Source organism: Hordeum vulgare, chromosome 7H (genome assembly GCF_904849725.1).
Source record: "Hordeum vulgare subsp. vulgare chromosome 7H, MorexV3_pseudomolecules_assembly, whole genome shotgun sequence".
In the NCBI taxonomy this organism is placed as follows: Eukaryota; Viridiplantae; Streptophyta; class Magnoliopsida; order Poales; family Poaceae; genus Hordeum; species Hordeum vulgare.
In genome coordinates, this window is record NC_058524.1 from 310,021,275 (window position 1) to 310,028,037 (window position 6,763).

Genomic DNA, 6,763 nt, shown 5'->3' on the forward strand with positions numbered 1-6,763 from the left:
ATGCCTAGAATCGTGAGCTGCCTATAATGTTTTTGCTCGTAGTTTATTTTTCGCGCGTGTCCGGTTTGACCGAATGCCGTTTTAGAAATGCCCATGTTTTAGGGACTAATTTGCCATGTATTTTAGAGTGGTCAAGCGTATTTTTGCGTGTAGGGATTTGCCGCGAGATTATTTCCCGTGCTTAGGACAATGTCTCGCATTTACGTGTGGTATTATTTTTGATGCGCAACCCCACGTATTTTATATGTTTTCGGGGTAGAAAAATCCCATGGATTTTTCTGTGAAATTAGTTTTAGCATTAGAGCAAGTTAGTTCACGAGATATTTTGCTAAGTTGCCCTTTTGTTTAATTCGTAGGATTTATTCCGTGCCTCGTTTGAATTAGTTGTCAACTAGGGAGTTCTTCTTAGATGTTTTGTTTAGCCCCTGGAATTTTTGGTAGCAATAGAAATGCATGTTTAGGTGTGGTTTGATTGCTCTCAAGTTGCTAGAAATAGTGTTGATTTGGAGGAGCTGAAATATTTCCAAGTCTGGAATCTGTTATATTTTGTTGCTGTCTTGTCTTGCTTGCATCTTGTGATATGTAGCTCTTTTGAGGTTGGTCCAATGGAGTTAGTTGTACCCCTTGTGTTTCTCTAGCATGCTGTAAATTTTCATGCCATTTGGAGTCCTGTGGCTATAGGTTTTGCTGTTGTCAATATTGCTTCAGATCGAAAACTGCACTTTCATGAGGTGTAATTTTCACTAAGTCTGAAATAGTGTGTGGGAAGCCATTTTGTGACTTCTTTCCCTAGTGTTCCTTGCTGCCATGCTAGTTGTTGTTAGTTGTTTTTTGTAGTGCTTCTTGCCCTCTTCCGTGCCATGCCTTGCTTGTGCATATCGGAGTTGTGTAGCCGTAGTTGTGGGGCGTAGTAAATGCTATGTGGCTGATTTTGGCAGATTGTAGTGATTTCTTGTTTTGCTCGTAGTTTTCGAACCGTAGCTCCGATTTGATCGTGTCCTACATGAAACTTGCTTAGAATCTCGTGTAGTTTCATTTTCCCTTGATGGTTAGATGTTTTGAAGTGCTCGTAGCCGCCGTTGCACACATATTGCATTCATGCCATCATATCTTGCGGTGCTTGTAACTTTTGATCCGTAGCTCCGTTGGAGATGTTCTTTATGTGTAGATTGCTTGGCTTGATGCGTAGAATCACGTGAACCTATTTGTTTTGCTGTTTAACAACTAATTAAAGGTGTTAATTCAGATCTGGACAGAATTGTAAATTAACATGTGAGGTCGTCTCGGAGATGCTATATGTCGTTTCCGACCTCATTTAAAATGTCTAGATAGGTAGTTTAATTTCCACTTCACCTCTTGCATGTTTGAAAACATTAATATTGCCGTGTAAATAACCGGGAGTGAACTAAATAATTCATATGTGGAGTTTCGTCAATATGCAACTCGTTGCATATTGAACTTCACTTAATGTGTAGTGTTTGTTTGTCGTGAATTGTCATGCCGTGCCTTGCATGTTTTCAGCTTCTCATGCATCATTTGTGTTGTTGCATAGTGTGGTGAATTTCGTGTGTTGATTTGTGTTTCCGGTTTGCTCAGTCTCGATAGAGTTCCGCAAGCGTGTCGGATGTGAGGACCCGTTCGACTACATCGGTTCGTCTGCTTCACGGAGTCATTCTTCTTCCAAGCGGGATCTCAGGCAAGATGATCATTTCCCGAGATACCATTACTATCATTGCCATGCTAGTTATTTCGATGCTGTCGATTATGTCTCGTTGCCTACCACGTGTTAAATATTAGCCTCTCAACAATGCCATGAAAGCCATCAACCTGTTCGACCTAGCAAACCACTGATTGGCTATGTTACTACTTGCTCAACGATGTTGTTAGAGTTGCTAGTTGCAGGTGCAGTTGCTTCCATGTGAAAACATGGGTTCCTTGTTATATCACCATATTTTAAAAGCTATTTAATTCAATGCACCTATATACTTGGTAAAAGGTGGAAGGCTCGGCCCTTTTCTAGCCTGGTGTTTTGTTCCACCTTTGCCTCCTTAGTTTCGGCTACCGGTGTTATGTTCCATAAATGAGCGCTCCTAACACGATCGGGGTTGTTATGGGGACCCCCTTGATAATTCGTTTTAGATTAAGACTGGTCTGGCAAGGCCCAACTTTGGTACTACATTTGCCTAATAACCTAATAATAATGCATAGGGACCCGCCGGCACCCGCGGACTATTTTAATCAACCCCCGTGCCAGGGCTGCTCATGAGTGTTGGTCCAAAACAAAGCACTGTGCGGGGCCACCGCGAGGAAACTCGAGGTTTGGCACTTGTACGCGTCGCTTATCCGTCGTGTCCTGGGAACGAGGTACGCGACTCCTATCGGGATCGTCGACACCTTGGGCGGCCTTGCTGGATTAGTTTTACCTTTGACGAGATATCTTGTGCATCGGGATTCCGGTGATGCTTTGGGTAATCTCAGAGTTGAGGTTTTCCACTAGGGAATCCGACGAGATCACGAGCTTCGTGATTGAGGATTTCTATGCGGCTTGTGGTAATTTGTGATGGACTAGTTGGAGCATCCCTGCAGGGTTAAATCTTTCGGAAAGCCGTGCCCGCGGTTATGTGGCAACGTGGAAACTTTGTTTAACACTGGTTCTAGATAACTTGAAGTTAAATTAATTAAAACTTGCCAACTATGTGCGTAACCGTGACTGTCTCTTTCATGAGTCCCTTCTCCGATTGAGGACACGGTGGGGTTATGTCTGACGTAGGTAGGTGTTCAGGATCATTCATTTGATCATCAGTAGCACACGTCCGTTATACGTAGAACTTCCCCCTCTTAATTCTGGTACTCGTAAGTTAGCCACCATATACATATGCTTAGCCGCTGCTGCAACCTCACCACTTAACCATGCCTCACCCATTAAGCCTTCCTAGTCTTGATACCTTTGGAAATGAGATTGCTGAGTCCCCTGTGGCTCACAGATTACTACAACACCAGTTGCAGGTACAGGTAAAGGTTACTTGACGCGAGCGCGTTGATTGTTCATTTGGAGTTGCTTCTTCTTCTTCTTCTTCATCGATCTAGGATGGGTTCCAGGCCGGCAGCCTGGGATAGCAAGGTTGGACGTCGTTCTTCTTTTGTCGTTTGTTTTCGTCCGTAGTCGGACCCTGCTCTTACTCTTGATGATTATGTAATGTACTGATGTGACTCTGATGTAGCCAGTGGCGAGTGTAAGCCAACTCTGTATATATATCTCTTCTTTTCAGTACATGTACTTGTAACGATATCCATCCTTGTGACACGACGAGATGCGCTTATATCCCTGACGAGGACTTCGTGCCAAATTGAGGATAGGGTCGCATCTTGGACATGACATACATGCCTCATGGCCACCGCCTCACCACCATGGCCACCAACACGCGTATAATATCTTTGGCTCCATCCTCGCGTCCCTGGCTCCGTCGAGTCTCTGTGAGGACACTGACTGTCGCCGCCAGCACCAGGCTGCGACCTCCAGAAACGTCGTCTGAGTTTCAGTCGCCCCCTTTGTCCTAAATCCAAGCAGGCATGTTTGAGGGCAAGCCTCGCTTGTGGCGGCATGTGCACGTCGATGGGCGATGAGCTTGGGCACACACATGTTGTCATGCTGGGCATTAGATGGAACGAGCCCCATGTCATGAAGACGCATGCGATACATTGGTCGGCTGAGATCTACGCCTGCATCGGCTGATTGATGGGGTCTTTCCCATGACGGCGGGCATATCATGATCAGAGGGCATGGTCTGAAGCCATGGTTCTTTGACGAGGAGACAAGTCGAACATCTTGTTGCTGACGTGGACGGTAGGCGATCGCAGATTAGTCCGATCAAAGGTAGCCTAAGCCCAACAAACCTCTTGTTTTGTTCAGGTAAAATTCCTTATTCCCTTTCATCCTCCGTATCTTTTTCTTTAGGGATAATTAGATTTATGCCCCTAATTGTGTCCCACTCGGCTGTTTTACCCCTAATTTCCAAAAGTCACGGTTCTGTCCAAGTCACTTCGCTCCTCTTATGCTTTTGCCCTTTAACCGTTTGACCGTTAGTTTGAAAACTTCATAACTAATTCATACTAAATCAGAAAAATGTAAATAAGATACCAAAATGTTTGGAGAAAAATCACCTATATGTTAGTGTAATTTGCATTCATGACAAAGGTGTTGTAAAGTGCCCATCCGAGATTTAGCTCTTATGATACCACCATGAATAGTAAAATATAAAAAAAAATCAAAAATTCGAAAAAAATTGGTGGCAAAGAATGACAAACGTTTTAAGTGCTTGCCATGTTTCATCAGCGAACGACATTCGTGGAAGTCGTGGCAAAAGAAACAATTAACGCTCCAAAATAGATTATTTTTTACCATGACTTTCAGGAATGTCATTCATTGAGGAAACTTGGCAAACACTCAAAACATTCGTCATTCTTTGCCACCAAATATTTTTTAGAATTTTAGAATTTTTTATATTTTACTATTCATGATGGTATCATAAGAGCTAAAATCCGGATGGGCACTTTCCAACATGTTAGGGCATATTTATGTCTAAGTAATTTTGGTGATTGATGACAGTACCTTAGTGGATTAATCGTGTGCATTGAGCATTTTAGATAATACATGACAAAGGCACCAGACGATTCGGCACCCTCCATGGAATAGAAGCACGGTGTCTTCTACGATTCTCTTTGGTGGTTTTGAGTCGTAGGAACACCGTACTATTAAGAGGGGATCTGTATTGTCTTCTACGCACACACTTTTTCTCCATCTCATTTCCCTTGCAACTATGGAGCTTTTCCCCTCTCTGGTCTTTCTCTTCTTGCAGAAATGTCCCCTGGCGGTAGTACCGCTGGCCCAACGGTAGTACCGCTAGAGCTGGCGGTAGTACCGCTAGAGCTGGCGGTAGTACCGCTGGCCCAGTAGTAGTACCGCCCCTGGTAAGCGGCAGTACCGCTCCAGGACTCTAGTACTGTTATCCTTGCGGCTGTACTACGTTGGACTTTTTGCGAAGACTTTCTTGGCGGTGGTTGGCCCAGTAGTATCTTTGCGCTACCATGGGCTCAGCGGTAGTATCGCTGCAACCAGCGGTAGTACCGCTGGAGGGTCAGCGGTAGTACCGCTGGGCTCGTGCTGTGAGTGGGGAAAACGGTTGGATCCCCCCACTATATAAAGGGTTCTTCTTGCTCAAGAACCCTACCTTTGACCCTCCCAAGCTCCATTGTTGCTTCCTAAGCTCAAAAGTGCCCGATCTATCTCCCTAGCCAATCAAACTTGTTGATTTCCTAGGGATTGGTTGAGAAGGCCTAGATCTACACTTCCTCTAGGAGAAAATTGATTCCCCCCACTAATCCCTTGTGGATCTTGTTACTCTTGGGTGTTTGAGAACCCTAGACGGTTGAGGTCACCTCGGAGCCACATTCCATTGTGGTGAAGCTCTGTGGTCTTGTTGGGATCCTCCAAGCTTTGTGTGGAGTTAGCCCCAACCTTGTTTGTAAAGGTTCGATCGCCGCCTTCAAGAGCACCCATAGTGGAATCACGGCACCTTGCATTGTGTGAGGGCATGAGGAGAATACGGTGGCCCTAGTGGCTTATTGGGGAGCATTGTGCCTCCACATCGCTCCAATGGAGACGTACTTCCTGTCAAAGGGAAGGAACTTCGGTAACACATCCTCGTCTTCATTGGTTCCACTTGTGGTTATCTCTAATCTTTACATTGTGTATGTTATTGTTGTAGACTATTTCTTACTTGCCTTAGCGATTATAGTTGATAGCATCATATAGGTTGTTCTCCTAGATGTCATTTTAGAGAACATTTATGTTGTTAACCCTAACTTGTTAAGAATAACTAAAAAGTGGTAGTTGCCTATTCACCCCCCCTAGTCAACCATATCGATCCTTTCAATTGGTATGAGAGCCACGTCTCTTTATTAAGGGTTTCACCACCCGAAGAGTATGGAGGATGATGAGGGAGGACCCCATGGGCAACCCGAGACCATGGCCATGACTTCGATCACAATGGACGACTTGAATGCGGCTATGGAAAACCTCAGGACGTCCTTGACGAACAAAGTCAAGACCATGCTGAAAGAGTTAATTGAGGGAATTAAAAGTTCTCCCGAACAGGCGTTGGTGGTTAAACCCGCCAACACAGATTATGAGGCCAATTCCTCTAGGGAAGCGGCTAAAGGTATGCGACCTTCTTCCCCTCTCGAAAATAATGGGACTGGAACCTATGCCTCAGTTCCACCTCCCATGGTCTATGGAGGACCAGTTCCTACACCGTGTCTTAATCCTGTTGGTCCTCCTCCTAAGCTTGTTAAGGGTGATTTTGCTAACTCGGTGTTTTCTATTAAGTCTCATTTGAATCACAGCTCAACAAATTTATGGAGAATCATCGAGCAAGGCTACTATCCTCATGACCCAAGAAACCTCACTCCAAGAGAAGAAGCGGACAATCAATATAATCACTCCGCATTGTTTAATCTCCAGTCCGCAGTACCTCCTGAAGATCTTCCTCACTTGTGCCCCTTCACTCTGGCTAAGGACTGTTGGGAGCACATTATGGTGCTGTACAAGGGAAGCTCAAGCATTTAACGGTCCAACTATGAAGTGGTGCTTGATAAGGCCGATGAGTTTGTGATGAAGGAAGATGAGGACCCTCGTGATCTCTATCGAAGGGTGACTGCTATTGTTGTTGCTCTCAAGGATCATGGGAGCAAGGATGTGGATGAC